At 40.7% G+C, this 21,488-nt stretch overlaps 2 long non-coding RNA genes across 3 annotated transcripts in view; both read right to left on the bottom strand.

The window, feature by feature from the left end:
* Window positions 1–1,027: 1,027 nt before the first annotated feature.
* Window positions 1,028–21,488, bottom strand: part of LOC105470960 (uncharacterized) — a 52,943-nt gene continuing 32,482 nt past the window's right edge. The window contains exons 1-3 of one of the 2 annotated variants that reach the window (XR_980891.2): window positions 10,481–10,906; window positions 2,112–2,393; window positions 1,028–1,656 (exon numbers count right to left, since the gene is read on the bottom strand). This is a non-coding gene — a long non-coding RNA (uncharacterized lncRNA). Of the gene's footprint in view, window positions 1,657–2,111; window positions 2,394–10,480; window positions 10,907–21,488 lie in introns of those variants that run through there. The other variant, XR_980890.2, reaches the window with a different exon arrangement.
* On the bottom strand, window positions 11,147–19,731 carry LOC105470961 (uncharacterized). Its single transcript, XR_980892.2, has 4 exons — window positions 19,386–19,731; window positions 19,075–19,159; window positions 13,953–14,039; window positions 11,147–11,313 (listed from the first exon to the last, which is right to left on the bottom strand). It is a non-coding gene; the product is annotated as an uncharacterized lncRNA (long non-coding RNA).

Genomic DNA, 21,488 nt, shown 5'->3' with positions numbered 1-21,488 from the left:
CATACATACACTCACACACTGCACTCTGAATACTCCAAACAATTTACAATCAAATAGAAAGTGGTGACATGAAAATGTGATTTTGGAATTTGGATTAAGGAAAAATTTGGTATGGGCTGGAGTAGCCTCATTAGGGGAAAGTAGTGGAAAGAACACTGGTTGTGGAGTCAGGCAGTCACAGACCCAAACCTGAAGGTCCTGCGATTTTACTTTAATTTCCTTTTCTGTCAAATGAGAATAATAGCACCTGACTTGTGGATGACTTAAGGGGTTCGAACATGGAGCAAGGTAATATCTTACAACACATTTTCGACAAACTTTTCATGTTGGGTAGAATAGTGGGTTGAATAATGACCCCAAAGATGTTCATGTCCTAATCCCTGGCACCTGTGATTATGTTACCCTGCTTGGCTAAAAAAAAACACTTTGCAGAGGCAATTATGTTCAGGAGCTTGAGGTGAGGAGAGTATCCTAGATCATTGGAGTGGGCGCAGTACAATCACAGGGGTCCCTATAAGAGGAAGTCAAGAGGATCTGAGTCAGAGAAGGAGATGTGAAGACAGAAATAAGGGTGGAGTGATGCAGGGCCACACACACAGGAAAGCAGAGGGCTTCTGGAAGCTGGCAAAAGCCCAGAAATGGATTCTGCCCTAGACCCTCCTGAAAGAGTACAGGCCTGAAGATACCTTGATTTTAGCTTCGTGAAAGCCATTTTGGACTTCTTTGCTCCAGAACTGTAAGATAAATGTGTATTACTTTAAGTCACTATGATTGTGGTAATTTCTTGCAGCAGCAAGGATAGGCTAAAGCAGTTTGTTTTTGCTAACTGCTACCTGCCAGCCATTGAGGCGAAGGCATTCATTGCTTCAGGAAGACAACAGAGCTTAGGCAAGAACACTGCATCAGGCATTCAGCTTTTTACATTCAAAATTGGCTCCCGAAGCACATTCAGAGACAACAGTGGTGAAAGCTAACTTTCATTTTATAAGAGCTGAGATTTTTTGAGAGAGAGAGAAAGAGAGAAAAAAGTTGTTGCTGGTTCCAAAGATCTGAAGCTTGTAAACTCAAAAGATCAGAGGAAAGAGGGTCTGTCCTGAGAGAAGTTCAGCCACCATGCAGGGAGGAGAAAGAAGCTTGGGACACAACCTAGAGGAACGTGGAAGGAGGACAAGATCAAAGGCAAGATGCGGTCCTCCTGTCCCATAGGGAAAGCGGACAGGTAGATGTGTGTGAGCCAGTGAAATAAATCAGGTGGGTTGAATTCGAGACGCGGTGAAAGTGAAAGGGGCTTCCCAATTCAATTTAATAGTTCTAGGAGGAAGCCCCTCAGAGTGTGCCCCGCGTAGTCAAGAAGGACCATAGATCAGAAATGGAGGCTTGAGGCGTTTAGGCAGTGAGACCACCCGAGAATAGTACTCGTAGTTTCCACAGAGATCCATAACTCTTCATGTTCCGGTGGAGAAACCCAGAAAAAGGCAGAGAAGGTCTATGCATAGGGCGGGGCCTGGGTGTCAAGGGCATAGACCTCCTGACTGCAGTTCATGATGTGGTCCGTGGACAGTGGCAGAGGCAGCAAGCAGACAGCAGCCAGTGGAAGACTCCCTTGCCTGGCAGCTATGATGCTGGATGCGTTTCTCTTTGTATTCAAACACCATCCTGGAGGGGAAAAGAAGGAGAGCAGAAACCCTAAGAAGGAAAATCAGCCTTGATAGTGAGTTTCAACTTTGAATTATCTGAATTTAAAGCCTAGATTGAGTATTGACCCAAAAAGAAATGTCATTTTGATCGGAAGAACCGGAATTATTTTGATAAAAAATTCCCCCCCCCATAAAGAGTAACATTAATTTGATAAGAGAAATAAATTGAATTACACTGCTATACTTGCAAACCGTGACTGAATTTTAAATCTGGCATGTGGGCGTAAAGCACCTGGCACACAGTAGGTGCTCAATGATATTAATTAGCCCTTAATATCTGAATTAATTACCGCAATTTCCTTCTGTGGATGAAGGAAAGGAATTGTCTAGAAAAATATGACCAAGAAGCAAATATTTTTGGAAGGGACAAGAAGCCAGTCTTAAAGGAATTAACAGTTATCTATTGCTTTTTACCTGCCCCGTTTAGGGACTTTCTCCTGGTAACAGCAACCTGATCTTTCGCTGGGGTCCAACCCTGTCCTGTTCTTTCCATATTATTTGAATAGGCTGATCTCATCCCCAGCTCTGGGACTGGGTACAATAGCGAGGCCTGGTCAGTCTGAATATTGTAGCTCTGTGTTCACTGTAGTCAATTCAAGGAAAGAGACAGAATCCAAGTTTTATTCCACTAGGAATTCCAAGGGCTTTTTTTGGCACCATTTAGAATGAGGTTCTCCTTTTGTTGGGGTTAATACACTGAAAAAAAAAAAAACATAAGAAAGCCTGGACTTCTGTTTCTATTTTGCCACAATAAAGGAGATCCTGCTTGAAATTAAATCCAATACAGAAAAAGGAATTGGGGGATTTATAGATAATATACCAGGAAGATATATTTGTACACCTGGATTCACTCATGATTAAATCCTTGTTTTGCTTAAGCAAATTATGTTTCTTTCACTATCAAATATAGTACCTTGAATAAAACATACAGGTATGCACTTGCTATGTCCTCGAGACAACAAGGAACTCAGCCTAGCTAGAGAGCGGTCTCCAAGGTAAATGATGATGTCAGAAAAGTCTGCAGAGGTAGGGTAGCAATTATCATGAGGGTTCTTGACTGCCAAGCTTTCTGACTTAATTTTGGACCAAGAAGCAGTAAACAGCCAGAGCAGGTTATGGAAAGAAGTGACATAATGAAAAGATTATTTGGGGGAAATAAGCCTGGCAGCTATATCAGGACTGATTAAAGCAAAGGCTCTTAACCTGGGGTTCATGTACTTAGGTTGGAAAGACTTGATAGCTTTATTTACACTAATCTCAATTGAAATGTGGCATTTTTTTTCTATTCTGAATGTAGCAACAGACTTCAATAGTATCAGCAGTACTTGTATATTCGCCAACATAAAACGTACAGATAATTTTATATCCTGTTACCAGTGTTGCAAGTATATCAGAGTAACACTTATACCCATTACTGCCTTAAAATTCTACTGCTTTCTGAACCTAACACTGCATATTGTTGTATAAGGCATTAATAGAGAAGCACATGTATTAATGTAGCATAAATTTGTGTGAGTAAGATTTCTATTTCAGTAACTGTAGTTTTATATAATTGGTTTACTTTGTAAACTGATGTATTTTACACTTTGTACATTTAAAATCATTATTTGGAAGAGATCTTGAGTTGTGCCAAAGGGACCCTCGGCACAGACACACGGATACACAGGCACAAAAATTAATGATTAAAATCTCCTGCATTAGAGAAGGCATAAGGTCTGGAAGCCAGAAGGCTATGGCAGAGGCTGTGACACATTCAGTAACGAAGCCTGGTGGGTTTCAAGTCAAGAGGAAGCATGAGAAGGAACCCATATTCCAACAGGCTTTGAACAAAATTTCAGCTGGATCTGAAAGAGAAAATGAACCTGTTCAATTCAGGCAATAGAGAGAGCTCTAAGAGAGCAAGAACTCCATGTTTTCAAAACCCAAATGAATGGAGCAAAATGAGCACCAAACAAATGAAGAAATGATGAAAATGGAAAGTGTGGGATGCTGACCTGGTTTAGGATCAGCTTTGTGATTTACTTTAAGATAATGATAGAACTTCCCAAAGGAGATATACAATAGGAAAACCAAAATGTCTCCTGGGAGCTCAGCTCAGAAATCAGGGTGGGCTGGGTCTATTTGGAAAGCTTCTGTACAGAAGTGACAGTATGAAGAGAAATGCTTTCTCCTAGGGAGAAGTGTGGAGGAGAGCAAGGACCTGTGGCAAAATCAGGACAGGTATCAGAAGAAACATGGAAGCTGGAGAGCAAAACCCAGAGATGCCCGTCTTAGTAGGTGCAATAAAGTCAAGTAGATTCTTTAAAATAGAAAAGAAATACGTAGAACAAGACCAAACTTGGAAAGCTAGAAAGGGAAGGATTCAAGAGAAATTTTGCTCAAGAGATAGGAAGGGAGAATTTAAGGGAGGTGACTGTACCCCTGATTTATGTATCTTGTGTCTCCTGGCAACTTTTAGCACAGTGCCTGGCAGTTTTTGAAATGTTTTCATTGTAATCAAAGTGTCAGAGACTACAGGCTCTCAATACTTTCTGTAACCTAGGAAAACTGCCCTTCCTCAACAGCGACTGCTTTTGCACATGGCATGTGCATTGTGCAGCACGATAGCAGATGGCACCTTCCCTCCACCTTTATTAAGCACCTTCTCTGTGAGAAGTCCCAGGAGGATACCCAGATGAGGAAGTTAGTCTCTGCTCTCAAAAAGTTTGCAAATTGTCAAGGATAAAATTGATAGAGAGGCTGGTGTACAAACATCTAACTTTTTTTTCTTTCTATTTGTCAATTTAACCAAGTTCTCAAGCCATCTTTTCTATTCAGGAGAAAATTCTAAGTCTTTTCAACTCAAAGTACCTCAAAATCTTCTGGATTTAAACTTGGCCAATTCAGGACTAAAATGTATTCTATTGAAGATCTCCATTTAGGACCAGCTATGTAATTTTGGGGACCTGATATGGTTTGGCTCTGTGTCCCCACCCAAATCTCACCTCGAATTTTAATCCCATAATCCCCACAGTTCAAGGGCGGGAGCAGGTGGAGGTAATTGAAGCATGGGGGCAGTTTTCCCTGTGCTGTTCTTATGGTAGTGAGTGAGTCTCATGAGATCTGATGGTTTTATAAGCATCTGGCATTTACCCTGCTTGCACTCACTCCATCCTGCCACCCTACGAAGAAGGTGTCTGCTTCTCCTTTGCCTTCTGACATGATTGTAAGTTTCCTGAGGCCTCCCCAGCAATGTGGAATTGTGAGTCACTTAAACCTCTTTTCTTTATAAATTACCCAGTCTCGGGTATTTCTTCATAGCAGTGTGAGAATGGACTAATACGGGGTCCCATTGCAAAGCAACAATGCAGGGCCACTTGTTCAAAATTATTCAAGACCCCAACATCAAAGCATTATATCAAGTGAGGCCTTTCTGAACATGAGACCCTGTTACAGATTACAGGCCATGAAGCTAGTCCTATCTCTGTCCTCTCTCTTCTTTCTCTCCTCTCCGTGAGATGAGACTGTTTAAATGTTTTTACTTTCCCTGTATCTAGGTTTATGAGGCCAGTTTGATACTTGTAGATTATTATCCAGAGAGTAGGCCTCTTTTTCTGCAGAATCTTCATTTTAGCACCTACGTTATATATTTCCATTCATTCCAACATTGTCCATTGCTTACCATGCTGGGGTCGACTCAGAATCTTTTCTCAATTATTTGACTCACATGATACATGGAGAGTCGTGTACATACTTTCTCTGACTTATTACAAATTCACAAATTTCATTCTTTCACCCTGTCCGGTGAATAGTCTCTTGGCTGCATATAAGATTCTTCAGTTTCTCTTGGAAGCATAAAGAAACGTTATTCCACTGTCTTCTAATTTTCAGTGTTGCTGAAACAAAGTTCAAATGGCAATGATTCATTTTTTCTTCTTCCTAAGTAACTTTTTTTGCTATCTTGAAGTTTATAGGATTTTCACTTTACCCTCTAAGTTCAGCAATTTTCCCAGGATATACTGAGTTATATGGCTTTTCTCTTTAACACTACCTGGTACTCTGAACACTTCTAAGAACTCTGCAGACTAAGGGTTTTCTTTAGCTTCAATGCTCTTATCAGTTCAGATAAATTTCTTTTTATTATTTATTTATAAGTAAGCTCTCCTCCATCTGTTCTTTGCGCCTCTGGAACTGCTATGGCTCATATATTAGGTCTCATGGATCTGTACACCAGTTTACTTAAGTTCTTTCTTTCTCCACAATTTCCTTCTCTGCAATTTTGCTCTGAGTTATAAAATAGTCCTTGCTCTTGATCTTCTAGTTCAGGTTTCAAAGGTCACCGCCCTCTTTAATTCATCTACAAAACTTTTAGATTAAAAGATTATAGTTTGTATTTCAGATAACTTTGTTTTCTTTATGCTCAGTCAAATCTCCTTTGATGTTCTTATCATCTTTGCTGAGTACTTGAATGTGTTTTCTATCACCTTCATTTCTCTGAGGAGCTGTCTGGACCAGTGCTCAGCTGCTTCTCCTTTCTTGCTCTGGCTTCTACACCACTTTACCACTTTACCCCTGGGCCAGAGCCCACCAGGGATATCACAAGAGAGGACAGTGGAAGAGTCTGCCCTGAATGTCAGCTACAAAGAGGTACGGTATCTGCAGAGAAGTTAAAAATAACAATAAAACCAACTAGAAGCCAGCCTACCTTTTATTTTCACCATGCACAGCAATTTAAACAATGTCAGTGATAAAATACGTCTCTTCCCCTAAAATCTGTTGTTGGTCTAAGTTAGGTAGTTTTAGCTATGGCGAGTGTTGAGTTTCAATTATACATAGGACGGCTTAAAATTAGTGCATTTTGATTACTTATCTTTTAATAAACATTGTATACTACGTGGAAGTTAATTCAGAAAACTCTCAGTTATAAATTAGCCCCTAACACACCAAGACTCAGTTACAAGTGTCTATGAATATTAAGTTCATAGTGGTACAGAATTGTTCCAGCTCTCTTCAGATTCAATCCACATCTCCAGTCCCTGTGGTACGTCATATTCCTACATTTAAACAGTACATTCTAAATAAACAATGATAGCGCAGTAACCTTAAAGGTAAAGAAAAGGTAAGGTACTTGGGCCACCTGAGTTCCATTACTATGTGAACACTTGGAGTTTTTTTGTGTGTTCAAAATGTTTTAAAATGAAAAAGAGTACAAACTATAAGCCATAATAGTTTTCCTTGGGAGGCGAAAAGTTTAGTTCATACTTGAAACATGTGACCGAATTTTAATAACATTTTGAATATTAAAATGTATTGTTTTTCATTAATTGTTGTTTGCTTAAAGACAAATAAATTAAGTGATGATTATCAAATATCAAATATCACTGAAAATAATGTTGTCATAAAAAGAAGGGGGTACTTTTAAGTGCCTGTCTTGGGTCTCAAATAAATAGATACTCCCAGGGTTTAACTCTGGGGTACCTTGGCTGACAGTAATGGTGTCTGCTCCTTACCACGGATCAATGCTGACCCAGCTGGGAAGTTGCCATTCCAGTGGAAGTATTGGGGTAGAGTCTCTGGGCTCCCTGGCTGCATCTGGAAACACTAGTACTCTCAGGATCTTAGAACTGGGGAGGACTCACTCTGCTTTTTCCAGACCCATCATAGCTTCTTAGGATGTGGCACCAGCAAGAAGTCCCAAAACCACTCATCGGGTGAGAACATGCCCTGCTTCTCAGACCCCTGCTGGCCACATTTTCTCCAGGAAACTGTACTGTGACCCTCCCCACCAGGGCTCTCTGCTAGTGACTCTGTTCTTATTAGCCCCAGCGATGAAAAAGCCTTAAGTCAGCTCCTTCCATGGCCTCCAGCAAAGCCCAAAACCTGCTGAAATCTTTCAGATCATCTGCTCTGCACAGAAATTGGATTTGAGTTGGGCACAGGTCAGCTGGTTTTATGAGAGCAGACCACCAACTTCCCAGTGTCTCCAGCACTGGTTCACACAGGCATAGCTTCAAATGTATAATACATAACTATATTTTTTAGTAACTAAACTTAACTCAGCTCTTTTGCCATTCTTTCTGCTTGGAATTGAGGGACTTAAATTTTTTAATCAATGCGAATCAAAAACTGACAAATTTAAACGAACCAATTACGGATTTAAATTTGTTCAGTTGAAGATACTCTCTATCCTCCTCCTTTCCCTCTTAGTCTCTCAGTTGACCTGGGTTTCCAGAGATTCTCATATTCTCCCGGAATGAAGGAGCACCATCTGGGCCTTCTCTGAAATGTGGGCTCCTGTTTGTTCTGCCTGATCACACTGTGAAAGTTTTAAAGAATGACTTCAAATTCTCTACACACCTCCTAACAAGATGTGGAGTCTATGCCACCTCCCTTGAACCTGAGCAGCCCTTTGGGATTGCATCAATGAGGGCAATGTAGCGTAAGGGTAGCCTTGTGAGTTTCAAGGTTAGTGTAGAAAAGGCCATGGGGCTTCTGTGAGTTATTCTAGGAACACTCAGTCTGGAAGCTTTCAGCCATCATGCAAGATGTCTGCCACTGGTGGCTGTCCTGTGGAAAAACTACATACAGAAAGAAAGAGGATCCTGAGCCATCCCTGCTGTACCTGCTCTCCACTATTTGAGTCTCCCCAGCTCAGTGGTCAGACATACAAATATAGAAGCCTTCAATGTAACCCCAGGCCCAGCTATCATCTAACTGCAACCACATGACAGACCCTGAACAAGAACAATTTAGCTGAGCCCAGTCATACCTTCCCCCAGATTTGTGAACAAAATTAATGTTTACTATGGGCTTAAACTTCAGCTAGTAGCTTAAGCCCGTGTTTGGAGGTGGTTTCTTATACAACAATAAACAACAGAAACATGACCTCGGTGGATGCTCATCACCACCTGTTCTCTCTGCAACAGCAATCAACTGGGAGAGCTCCATCCTTTCTTTCAAGTGGATAATGCTCTAAAACTTGTCTATGCTCTCCATCCAGTCCCTGGCCTGCGATGAGTAATCCACAGCTTCCCTTATAAAGCCCTCTTACTATCACAATGACACCCTGGAGGTCCGCAAGCTCCCCACACTTAGCCAACTTTCTGGTCCCATGGGAGACACAGAGTGCTACTTCCCAACCCTTCTCCAGACAGGAAATGCCTTTGCCTAATCATTTCACTTCCTTCTTGTTGGCACACTTCTACATGAGAAGAAAAATACAAACAGTTATCTGGGGATCTCCACAATTATCACCTCCTAAAGAAGACACACCAAGCTTTCTTTTCTTTTCTTTTCTTTTCTTTTCTTTTTTTTTTTTTTTTTTTTTTTTTTTTTTTTTTTTTGAGATGGAGTCTTGCTCTGTTGCCTGGGCTGGAATGTAATGGCATGATCTCAGCTCACTGGAACCTCCACCTCCTGGGTCCAAGCAATTCTCCTGCCTCAGCCTCCCGAGTAGCTGGGATTACAGGCATCTGCCACCACGCCCGGCTAATTTTTGTATTTTTAGTAGAGATGGGGTTTCACCCTGTTGGCTAGGCTGGTCTTGAACTCCTGACCTCAGGTAATCCACCTGCCTCAGTCTCTTGAAGTGCTGGGATTACAGGCGTGAGCCACTGCACCCTGCCCAAGCATTTTGGTTTTTTTCCAAAACATTGTCTAAGCCCCAGGAACTTCTCTTCCTAATTTCTTCTTCCTGTTGGATGGTTGTACTTTTTCTCTTGTGTGAGATTCAAAGGCTCTTATATCATTTCATACTTCCCCATCTCTATTGTGTATGATAAATACTGTATTCTCAAATTCCTCCAGGCATTATAAGTTTATGTTTGCAGCTCAGCCATTTGGAATTTCATAACAAATTATTACTCAAAAAAGCCTGGATCTTGAAAATAAAAAATATACTATCTTTCTAAGTATTAAGAACTGAAACTATCTATGCCTGCCCAGCTGCTCTGCACATGAACATGACTATTCCAGGACACTATTGCCCAGGAAGATGAAGCTCCAAATGCCTTTTATTGTATATTTCAGGGACTCCTGGAAGTACTCAACAAGTAACCATAGATAACTCAAACAAGTTCATCAGCAATCCAAGACCTGCTTTGAACTACTTGCCTTGAAATTGTTACCTTGTTATGTCAACTAACTCCACACTATTTTATCATGAATCATGCACATGTCTAATGAAATAGTAAATATTGCAACTTCATCCTCCCCCTCTAAGATGGCATTAAGACTGTGAAGGGAGTGATCTCCCTTACTGAAGTAAACAATAAACTTGGATTTACTTTATTAATAGATTACTTGGTGATATTTAATAGCCAACATTTAACACTGTTACTTTCGTATTATTTATAGAAACTTATTTAAGAAATCTAAAATTAAAAAATTAGTTTCCTAGGCTATATCCACTATTTCCTGAGGGCAGGGTGTATAGAAGGGAAAAGTAATGGGTAGGGAAAAGTGTAGGGAAGGAGGAGGAGGGAAGGAAGAGGAAGAGAAGGAAGAAGAGGAGGAAGGGGAGAATAATGATTTATTTACTCCTCAAAACAAACCTATGAGGTAAGTATTATCATTATTACTCTCATTTTACAGGTGGGGAAAGTAAAGCATAGAGCCGAGGTAACTTTCCCAGGAGTACACAGCTAGTAAATGACAGAACTGGTAGTGATTTCATGCAACCTTGCTTCTGTTTTTAAACTGTTTTTAAACACTGTGATAGTAAACTATCATTTATAAAACAACTAAAAAATGATATGATAAATGCCACAGCATTGGTATGAACAACAGAATTGAACAGTAGTCACCTCTATCCAGGAGTGGCATGGGATGGGACAGACAAGGCTCTCTTGGGATTGATGTAAGTGGTGATGTTCGAGTTGAGTCTTGAAAGATGAGCAGGCTCTCCCCCAGGTAAGCTGAATGTGTAAAGGCCTAAAAGTACCAAGCAGTGTGGAGTATTCAGAAAAACGGAAAGCAGATTCCATATGGTTAGACCTTGGGGAGGTATGTGAGGAGAGGCAGGCACTGTAAGAGACAAAACCAGCAAGACTTAAAGGGCTAGATCATCAAAGGTCTTGTGGGTTGAGCAAAGGGGTCTGATCCAGAATATGAATTCCTGAATATTGCTATGAGCAGCATATTTCACCATCCTTCCTGTCTCCCAATAGAGGCTTTAAAATAGTCAAAGAAATGGAATCAGAAATTTCTGCTATCCCAGCAAAAATCCAACCACCACCCCCCACTCTCATCACCACCCAAAAGACAAAAAAAGAGCTACTACAGTGCAAAAACATTCAGAGAAAGAAGGTGGAATTTCATCTGCAGTGAGACTCCTCCATTGAAACAAACATCTCAGTTGCCCAACCTGAAAGAGCACATTAAGGCAATATGATTGCTCTGTGTAGGAAAGTTTTCCACTTAAGCATTCTCCTTAAGAATTCCTGCCCCAGGCGCTTGAGCTAACACAGAAACATATGATAGGTGGAACCAGCAGAAGGAGAGGTTTGAAAAGCTTACATTCTGTCCGGTACCTTTCTCTTTGTCTCAGTGCGATCCTATGTATGTGTGCAAAAGGCCAAAGAAAGGAAAGCGGGACTGGAGCAGAAAGAGAAGATAAGTTTCTCATCAATTCTATGACCTACGACAAAAAAAAGAGTCATGAGGGAAGATGGCAAAAGGTAGCATTTTCAGCATTAATGAATCCTTCCCAGGAGCTAGAATAAAACTGGGGCAGAAGTCCTCGAGACTTCAGACACTTTCCTTCTCAGGGTGAGAGCCTACCTAGCTTAAATGAGAGAGGAGGAAAAACAAGCTTCTATTTCTGAATTCCAATACCACTGCAGCAATCTTCCCTTAAAAAATGGCAAGGGCCTTAGCTTGAAATATTCAGAAATTAGCATTCATTTGCATCCACTTCTTATGTCGCCAACATTATGAGTAAAATTAACTTAATTAATGAAATCAATTGCAGAAGTATCAAAGCCATTATTTGGAACATGACAGAAGAGAAAATCATAACACACACATGTATATAGAACATTTCATTGTCTGGCACAGAGCAGGAGCTTGATAGGGGCATATGGACAGAGTGCACGACTAACTGACTGATTGAATTAATGAATAGTCTCCCTTAATAGCCGTTTGATAGATTCCCTACCCTTTCTGTACCTCAATTTCCTGAGTATAAGAAGCAGGGAGTATGGAGGCGTTGGTGTAGTTAACCTGCTATTAAGTGGATGGCACAGTCCAATTGTATCTCATCAGCCTGCAAGCCAGATCAAGGCCTTGCCACCAACTAAACAACTGCATAATCAAATCATCACCTGTCATCCATCACCCATGGCCTTTTCCCAGCTACCCCAAAATCAGGGTTTCCTTTCTTCCTTGCCAAGTGATTAGGCACAATGGTCTGCATGTTGGAGTGAAAGTGGTTCCAAGACTTTGTTCCCAAAGGAGCTTCCAGGATCCTCAGTGAGCAGGACCCTTGGAAGGGAGGATTCTGGGGACCTTTTGACAAAAGGCACATGCACCCAAGATGGCATGATTAGGAGCTACTTCAGCAGCTCACCCTCACAAGCCATCCTCAGCTGAATTGAGAAATGAATTTTTCAGTCCCTGCTACAACTTTTAGCAAAGGAAGCAAATGAAGTTGTTTCATTCAGATCAGTCAGCCGGCCTTTGCTGAGCTTTAAGCTCCTGTCTGCGAGGAACTTACCATCTGTTTGGGGAGACAAGATTTATGCCCAAGGAACCACTTGAAGGCGCAGTACAAATAGTATCTAATCAAGAACTAACAGACCACAAGGGAGGATTTTATCCTCTCCCTTGTTTTTGCCAGTGACAGGGACAAAAAAATGCTTCCAGACCACAATAAACATCTCATGAAACGGAAAGTGAACAAGACTTCAACTAAGAGGCCCTCAGATGCCTCACCCTGCAAACAGACATTCTTTCACCTCCACAGCACGTATGTGGAGCAAAACAAGGACGGATTTTCTGTTATTCTCAGATGATAGCCAAGGAAGTAAATTGCCTTCCACAAGCTCATTTTCAACAAATGGCTGCCGCTTGAAGGTTTAGATCAGTGGTCCTCAAACTTATGCACAGCAGAATTGCCTGGGAGACTTGTTAGAACACAGAACACTGGACCCTGCCCCCAGAGTTTCTAATCCAGTAGGTCCAGATGGAACTGAGAACTTTATTTATAATAAATTCCCAGGTGATACTGATGCTGATGATCGGTGGACCACACATTGAAATCTCCTGGTTTAGATGATTGTGCTGGACATCGTGTGTAAATGTTTGCTCTGTGCACATTAGAAGTGATGCACAATTCTACATCAAGTGATATAGGCAGGCAGAGAGATGATGTGAGAAGAGAGGGGCAGGAGTAGAAAGGGAGGGAAAAAGGAAGAGTAGGAAGGAAGGAGGGAAGAAAAGGAGGAAGGAAATGATCACCATGGAAGAGGGTGCAATGATGATAGACTCTAACTCAGGGTTTGGAAAATCAACTATGTATAGGCTGATAACGTAAAACAGAAAGGAGCAAGCAGGAATTTTTTAAAAATGGACTCTTTCTGCTACGGGATGAGAGAGACAGCAGTGGATGGGGTGGTTTGAGGGACCTGGAACTGCAAACCGTCTCTAAAGTCTCTATTGAACTCCACATGGTTGTTATTCAAAGAATGGGGCCCAGTATTTGCCAGAGTTGCCAATTTCTCAAAGGAACTAAATTTTTTGGATTTTTGTAAGATCTACCCATGAGGTAATGATAAAATCATGATAGAAAAGATAATCATTTATTCACTACCTATCATGACCCTGGAAGAGACCAGGATTAAGCAATACTCCCGAATGTGCCAGTGAAATAACCATTGACATCTTTTAAAGGATACTAAAATAATCTCCTCTGGCCAGAAGGCAGCAGATCTTCTCAAATTTGGTGTGATGGGGCCTGAAAAGCCTGCCAGTGACATGGAACCACGCTGAAACCTGGCTTCTAAAGAGATCAATGCCCATTTGCGCTGGATAACAAATGTCATTCATCCCAGACCAAGAAACCTAATGCCACCTAATGAGAGTGGGTTAGGTTGCTGAGCAGAGCTCTCCTGACATAGTTACAGTTGAAAAAAGTGGCCTCAGTGCGGATTTCCCATTGGATCTCTACCCAGCCTTCCTTCACAGTAGTCCAAGGAGGAAGCTGAGCTCACCAGGCTGAGAGTTACCAAGAAATCAAGACAAGGGGCTTCTTGGGGTGTAAGACTGTGTCTCACTCACCTTAGTATCTCCAGGGCCTGGCACAGGACCCAGCACAACATGGAAACTCAACGTTGCTCATCTGAATAAATGTCTTCAAAATGAGACCTGTTAAGAGAATTGGCCCTTAAAAGCCTTTATTTTCCCTTCTCCTTTTCTTAAAAGCCTTTATTTTCCCTTCTCCTCTTCTTTTGTCTCCACCAATTCCTTTGCTTATCCTGCTCCCCAGGCCACTTACCCCAGGGTCCTTTTGGTCCTTCTGTATCTGTGTCCATAAAATACATAGCCATTTTAGATGTTAAGAGTCATTTTTCGAGCCATTATAGCAGGGAAGCCATCCTGTCTCTCCCCCCTTTTCTCCAGGAGGTTACAGATTGAGGGAGTAGGTAGAAGAAAGAAAAGCTAACTTGAAATTCTAAATGTTTTTTAAAAACAGCTTTTAACTAGTAGCTTAAACTCCATAATCCCCAATTCAAGGCTCCTCATAAAAAGTTAAGGTGTTATGTGGCTTAGTTTGGAGGCTGAAATAGGGTCTAGGGCAATCAACTATGTCAATTTGCCTGGAACTGAAAGGATTCCGGAGATGCTGGGCTTTCAGTGCTAAAGCCCAGAAAGTCCTAGGCAAACTGGGATGAGTTGGTCACCCTCACCTCCTACTTCTCCTACAAATCTAAATATTTAGAACAACACAAGAAAGAGGAAATGGGACACTAGGGAGAATGAACACCTTGACCCGACCCACACTGTTAGAGGCACAGGATAAAAGGAAAGAAAGAGGGAAATCCTGAAGCTCCTGCTGATCTTTAAGGTCTAGCAGTCCATTCACAAATCAGATAGAGTCCAATCAGATTAGTAAATTGTTCTTCCTTGGAAGTGGGAAGCTATGAAAGGATTTAGAGTAAAGGAGGAAGAGTGCTAGGAGAGCCCGCCTACCCCAAAAGCATTAATTCTAAGGTGCATTCCTTCCTTTCACTCTCTTAAGAGCACATCCTGCCTTAGAGATTTGCAGAAGGACTATCTCCACAAATTCTATTTTTCTTTAGTGCTCTGAAAAAAATAAATGGAAAATTTAGTTTTGCAAATTGTTTCACGAACCTGATTGCATTGACATAGTGAACTTCAGTATTCTACCAAAACAGACATGTCTTCCGCTTAGGTTATTTCACCATGAAATAACCTTCATTCAGCAATAGTGTATTAGATAGTTAGATACCATGCAAAGACACTGCAGTCACCAACGATTATTAGGAAAGAAGGAAGCAAAAAAAGAGAGGCTGTTCAAAATGGAACATAAATGCTATTTAAAACAATTTTCTGAAAAACAGTGATTGCAAAGGCTGGAGCCAGGACATCTGAGAGCAAGCCATCAGAGTCCTCTTTCAAGATGCAGCTCCCTGTTGCCATCAGCAGACCAAGGATTTTTTAGCATCTCGGAAGAAATGTTAAATCAATAAACTACTTAAAAGTTGCTGACAAATCAGATGCTGTTCTATACAAAGCCAAACCCCATTGCCAGGGAGAAGCTGAAGACTTGAACAATTTTTAGAAGGAAAGGGCCATTTTCTGCCAACACCCCATCCTGTATTCTAACATCTGAGACATCTCAGCTCACATTAGGAGCACACTCATAGGTCCTGGTTGATTCAACCAAGCCTTCAAGGTTTAAGACCCCCAGAAAACACAAATAGATCAGGTTGGTGAAACAAACCTGGTGCTTCACATTAATTTTGAAAATGACTTCTGACTACAACGTAATCCCTTTTACCTGGTAATACTTTACAGTTTTCAGATCATTTCACACCATCATGTCATTAGCTTACCACAAAAACCCTCTGAATTTGGCCAAGCCAGTGTTCTCCTACTTATTCCACAGCCAAGAAAAAAGAAGCTAAGAGAGCCCTTAGTGACTTGTTCTAGGTTGTATGTCTAGAAAATGACTGAGCCATGTCAAAAAACTGAGGATTCTATTTTACTCCTCTGAAAATTTAGTAATTTCATTACATCCACTCAGAATTGTCTGGTATCTCCTATATCACCTGATAATAATTTATATATTCAGCCCCAAAAGAACAAAGTTCTTGATGTCTCCAGTAACTATGCTTACCTATATTTCTGAATATATTAGATTCCTATGTTAATAGTTGTATAGGTTTTTTATTTTATTTCCCAAATTCAATTATTTAACAAATATTTATTGGACTTTTCAGTGCACTGACATTGGTGACACAAAAAGAAGTAAAACAGTTCCTCCCTTCACAGATCTCACAGTCCAGAGCATGGGTTGGAAAACTTTTTCTGTAAGTATTTTAGTCTCGGTGGTCATATTGTCTCTATCATAACTACTTAACTCTACCATTGCAGGAAGAAAACAGCCATAGACATTATGTAAACAAATAGGTGTCACTGTGTCCCAATAAAACTTTATTTACAAAAATAGGCCATGGGCAGGATTTGGCCCATAGGCTATAGTTACTCTTGTCCTGATTCTAGAGGGATTTCAAAGCAGAAAAATCCAACACTGAGGCAATACGTTTTATTGTTGTTGTTATTGTGTTTAGTTTTAAGTATATTTTATAAAAATATTTTCTGATCATAAAAGTAAATCTACAGCAGAAAATTAGAACATACAAAAACACATTAAGAACAAAAATCATCAGTCATCCTACTGGCAGGCGATAACTACTTTCACATTTTCTATATTTTCTATCGTTTTTCCTATGCCTCATCCTTTTTAACAAAAAGGGGCTTCTGCCTGTATAGTTTATATCCTTTTCACTTGAAGTATCCTGAGAAGTCACAACTAAAAACACCATACTATGATTTCTTTCTTTCCTTCTCTTTCTTTTCTTTCTTTCTTTCTTTCTCTCTCTTTCTTCTTTTTTTTTTTTTTTCCACGAAGTCTCACTCTGTTCCATACATACTCTGAAATCTAAGCAGAGGTTCCCAAACCTCAGTTCCTGACTTCTGTGTACCCACAGGCCCAACACCATGTGTAAGCTGCCAAGGCTTAGAGCTTGCACCCTCTGAAGCAGCAGCCTGAGCTGTACATTGGCCCCTTTTAGCCATGGCTAGAGTTGAAGCAGCTGGGATGCAAGGCACTATATCTGGGGGCTGCGTAGAGCAGGGAGTGCCCTAGGCCTAGCCCATGAAACCAGTTTTCCCTCCTAGGCCTCCAGGTGTGTGATGGGAGGGCCAAGAAGGTCCCTGACATGCCCTGGAGACATTTTCCCCATTGTCCTGGTGATTAACATTTGGCACCTTGTTACTTATGCAAATTTATGCAGCAGGCCTGAATTTCTCCCCAGGAAATGGGGTTTTCTTTTCTATCACATTGTCAGGCTGCAAGTTTTTCAAACTTTTATGCTCTGCTTTCTCTTGAACATTTTGCTGCTTAGAAATTTCTTCTGCCAAATACTCTAAATCATCTCTCAAGTTCAAAATTCCACAGATCTCTAGGGCTGGGGCAAAATGCAGCCAGTCTCATTGCATAGCAAGAGTGACCTTTACTCCAGTTCCCAACAAGTTCCTCATCTCCATCTTAGACCACCTCAGCCTAGACTTCATTGTCCATATCACTGTCAGCATTTTGATCAAGGTTATTCAACCAGTCTCTAGGAAGTTCCAAACTTTCCCACATCTTCCTGTCTTCTGAGCCCTCCAAGGCCCTAGGAAGTTCTAATCTTTCCCATAATATTCTATCTTCTTCTGAGCCCTCCAAATTGTTCCAACATCTGCTTGTTACCCAGTTCCGAAGTTACTTCCACATTTTTGGGTATCTTACTAGCAGTAGCCCACTCTACTGCTACCAATTTATTATACTAGTCCATTTTCATACTGCTGTGAAGAAATACTTGTGACTGGGTAATTTATAAAGAAAGAGAGTTTCATGGACTCACAGTTCCACATGACTAGGGAAATCTCACTGTCATGGTGGAAGGTGAAGGAGGAGCAAAGACATGTCTTACATGGCGGCAGGCAAGAGAGTGTGTGCAGGAAAACTGCCCTTTATATGACCATCAGATCTCATGAGACTTATTCGCTATCACAAGAACAGAATGGGAAAAACCCATCCCCATGATTCAATTATGTCCCACCTCCCACCAAGTCCCTCCCACAACACATGGGGGTTATGGGAGCTACAATTCAAGATGAGATTTGGGTGGGGACACAGCGAAACCACATCAGAAACCAACTCTGATTCTCTGAGATTTGACTGGGGAGGTTGATGGGGGAGTGCTCTGTAAGGGAGTGAGGAAAGCAGAATTGGACTAAAGAAAATACAAACTACTTTGCAGCTGGAACTGAGACCTCAACCAGTCAAATGAGAAGCTCTGAAATGCAGGTGGGCCTTAGGAGAGATCCTAATTTGTGGCAAAGGCATCAGGCCTTTGTATGGCCACATCGACCAGTCAAGCCCCTGAGGAGTGAGTACTACAAGCCATCAACAACCAACACTCCCAGTAATGCAGTAAATGAGTGCCACAGTCCTGAATGGGGACTTGAATGGGGGCCCTCTGTGGCAAACCACTGCATCCACTAAGGGTGTTACGTTTCAAGAAATCTCTAAAGGATAAATGTGAGCTATCCACATATTAAAGAAGGGAGAAGAGATTTACAAACAGAAAATAGTTAAAGCAAATGCTTTTTGAAGTGAAGCAGCCTGAGGTATTCAGAAAATTTCTAACAGACCAAATTGTTCATGGGAAAGGAAGTAGTTAAATCTAAAATATGTTGAGATTGGCTTATTGACCTTTTATACATTTCTTGTTTCTCCCTATTTAGATTATCTGCCCAAAGAGAATATTTTAATAATGTTTGGAGATGGGTAGTGTGGAGGTGAGCAGTGAAAGAATAGGTGGATGAGTGGTAAGTGAATGGGTAGAGGGTTGAATGGATAGTGAGTAAATGGGGAATGGGTTGATGGGTGGTGGTGAATAAATGATTAGATAAGCTGTTGAATGCAACACCATTCATTTAGTCAATCATTCCTCCTCAGGCTCCCTGGGAGCAAGAAATATACCTTGAAAAGAAGGAATGGCTAGTATGCTAACATCTTTAGGCAGAGATCCCTGAGTAATAAGTATACTGGGAGTAGGTAAAGCTCAGGGGAGGAATGTCAATTTGCTTCACTTATTTACCATACCTGCCTGGCCCTTAGAGGCCATTGAGTGGGCAACCCTTCGAGAAGGCAGTGGTTATACCTTCAAACGTTCCCATAGAAGCAGATCCTAAAACAAAGATTTAATGAAAATACTTCATTAGGGAAGGAATCTCAGATAGCCCCAGTAGGCAATAAGACAGGGAAAGGAAAGCAATGAATAAAGGTAGTTTTATCAAGCCCCTGTTACTCTGTATCTCATTGCAATTCTGATGGGTAACTCTGGGAAACTGTATAAAACATGTGTCTCAGAGTGATTCCCTGTGTGGAATGAGGGAATAGGGGTATTTATTCACCAGCTCTTATCAGTCGTTGTTTAGGGGCTGCAAGGTGTGATGGCAAGTGTGGTCTTCCACTGCCTTGGAGAATACCGTCAGGAAGCAAGATACAGATACTGGCAGCTGGAAGCCTCAGGAGCCGACTGAAGATTCAGAGGATAAGGCAGGGAACTGAGCATCTTCTGCAGTTCCTTCACAGCTGTATTAAGCACCTGGCAGATCTTAAGTCCCCCAAACAAATCTAGATAAATGAATGAATAAGTGTAAATCAGTGAGTCATTTCATAGGAATGTGGCACTAATGACCTGATTTCAGGCAGGGAACTAAGCAAGTAGAGGACATCTCTGAGGCAGGATTTCACACGTGTATATATAAATAAGTCAGGCACAGCAGCCTAACTACGCTCCTCCTCAGAAACTGCTCCTACAGGAAAATTATTTAATGTTTTCAAAGTGCTTTAAAAGAGTCAATTTACTACATAATTACAACATTATAATTATTCGTACTTAATACATTGGAGTCAATGACAATAACAATTGTAATAATGTGCTTAGCTGGCACAAGAATGCAACTTCAGGAATATTGTACACCTACTAGTTTGTTGCTTCCACTTCTGTTTCTTTATTTTGACTATCTAAAGATGTCTCCGTCACAATTTTCCCAAAGACCATATTCAGGAGAGAAGGTCTGGAGAGGAGATGTAATTACTGTTTTTTTCATATAACTTATATCTCTACCTGTGTCATCTCTTTGTACCTGACATGTATGTTCCAATGTGATTAATGTTTCCCCAATGGCTGCCATGTCACATTTTCCTCTTTTCAGTAAAAACTCCTAGCATTCCCATAAGCTTTCACAATTTCCTAGGCACTGTCCCTTTGTAGATGCTCATGTGGTTGGTATGACAGTCCTGGAAGAGACTCATATATGACGGTCCTGGAAGAGACTCATATGTGACGGTCCTGGAAGAGACTCATATATGACGGTCCTGGAAGAGACTCATATATGAGTGTTATTACAACAAAATCCTGTAATGTGAGATAAATGGGGCCCAAAAAAGTAATTGCATAAAACATGGGATTGCATTATTATGAAGTTAATGAATATACACATCTTTTATTTGTTTTTTCAGTTACCTTATGGAAAAAGAAAAAAGTTTTTATTTATTAGATGTGTAGGAATTTAGCTTTATTGTAAATAAAATATGCAATTAACTTAAATTCCTCCACTGAGTGAAGATCAGTCCTAAAACCCGGTTGCATTATACCTAGTATGGCCAGAAAAATCCCAGCAATATCCCATTTACTTGCAAAAATGTCCCAGTAAGGGTATTTAGTTTGATTGTCACTCTAGCTATAGCTGACTTAACATTATCATGATTAACTTTTCAATAGTATTTAACTGCATTGTTTCCATTTTGCAAGAAACTGATGAGAAAACTGAGACTCAGGAAGTTAAATGGTATTCCCAAGATGACATCATAATTATTTGCTCATAGCTAAAAGTAAAAGCCAAAACTAGTTTTCTATCCAGCCTGGTGGTTTAGCTACCTCCAGGCATACTGCCTTTTCATTCAGACTGACAATAATTATTCATCACTCAGCAAATATTGACCTTCACATGATAAAATCATTGTTATCATTTGACCCTACTAACTTCTAGTCCTTGTTCTTACAGATATTCTATTTTAATGTATTTGTAGTACAAGCATAGGTAGTTTTAATCTACATTCTCACTCAACATTATACTACATTATCAATTACAATTAGGAGTGATTCATACAAGGTAGAATTTTTTTTTTCTTTTAAATAAGAGAAGTCTGGAGGTATGCAATTTAGAATGTTATGGTGGTTCTTATGGTGGTTCACAGTCATCAAAGACTGAGGCTCTTCTTTTTTTCCTTCACCATCCTAGAGCTTGGCTTCCAGCCCAAAGATGCCTTATGATTCAAAGATAGCCACTGAAGTTCCAGTTTTCACATGTGTGAAGCTGGAAGCAAAAAGGAAGGAGGAAAGGGCAAAGGAGTATATGTCTTAGCTGAGTCAGCTCCTTTTAATAAGATTTCTCAGAAATCTGATTCAGCATTTCATCCTACTGGTCAAAACTTAGTCACACTGACAC

Source organism: Macaca nemestrina, chromosome 2 (genome assembly GCF_043159975.1).
Source record: "Macaca nemestrina isolate mMacNem1 chromosome 2, mMacNem.hap1, whole genome shotgun sequence".
NCBI classification, from domain to species: domain Eukaryota; kingdom Metazoa; phylum Chordata; class Mammalia; order Primates; family Cercopithecidae; genus Macaca; species Macaca nemestrina.
The sequence above is the reverse complement of the archived record's forward strand: the minus strand, read 5'-3'. Positions and strand labels throughout refer to the sequence as shown.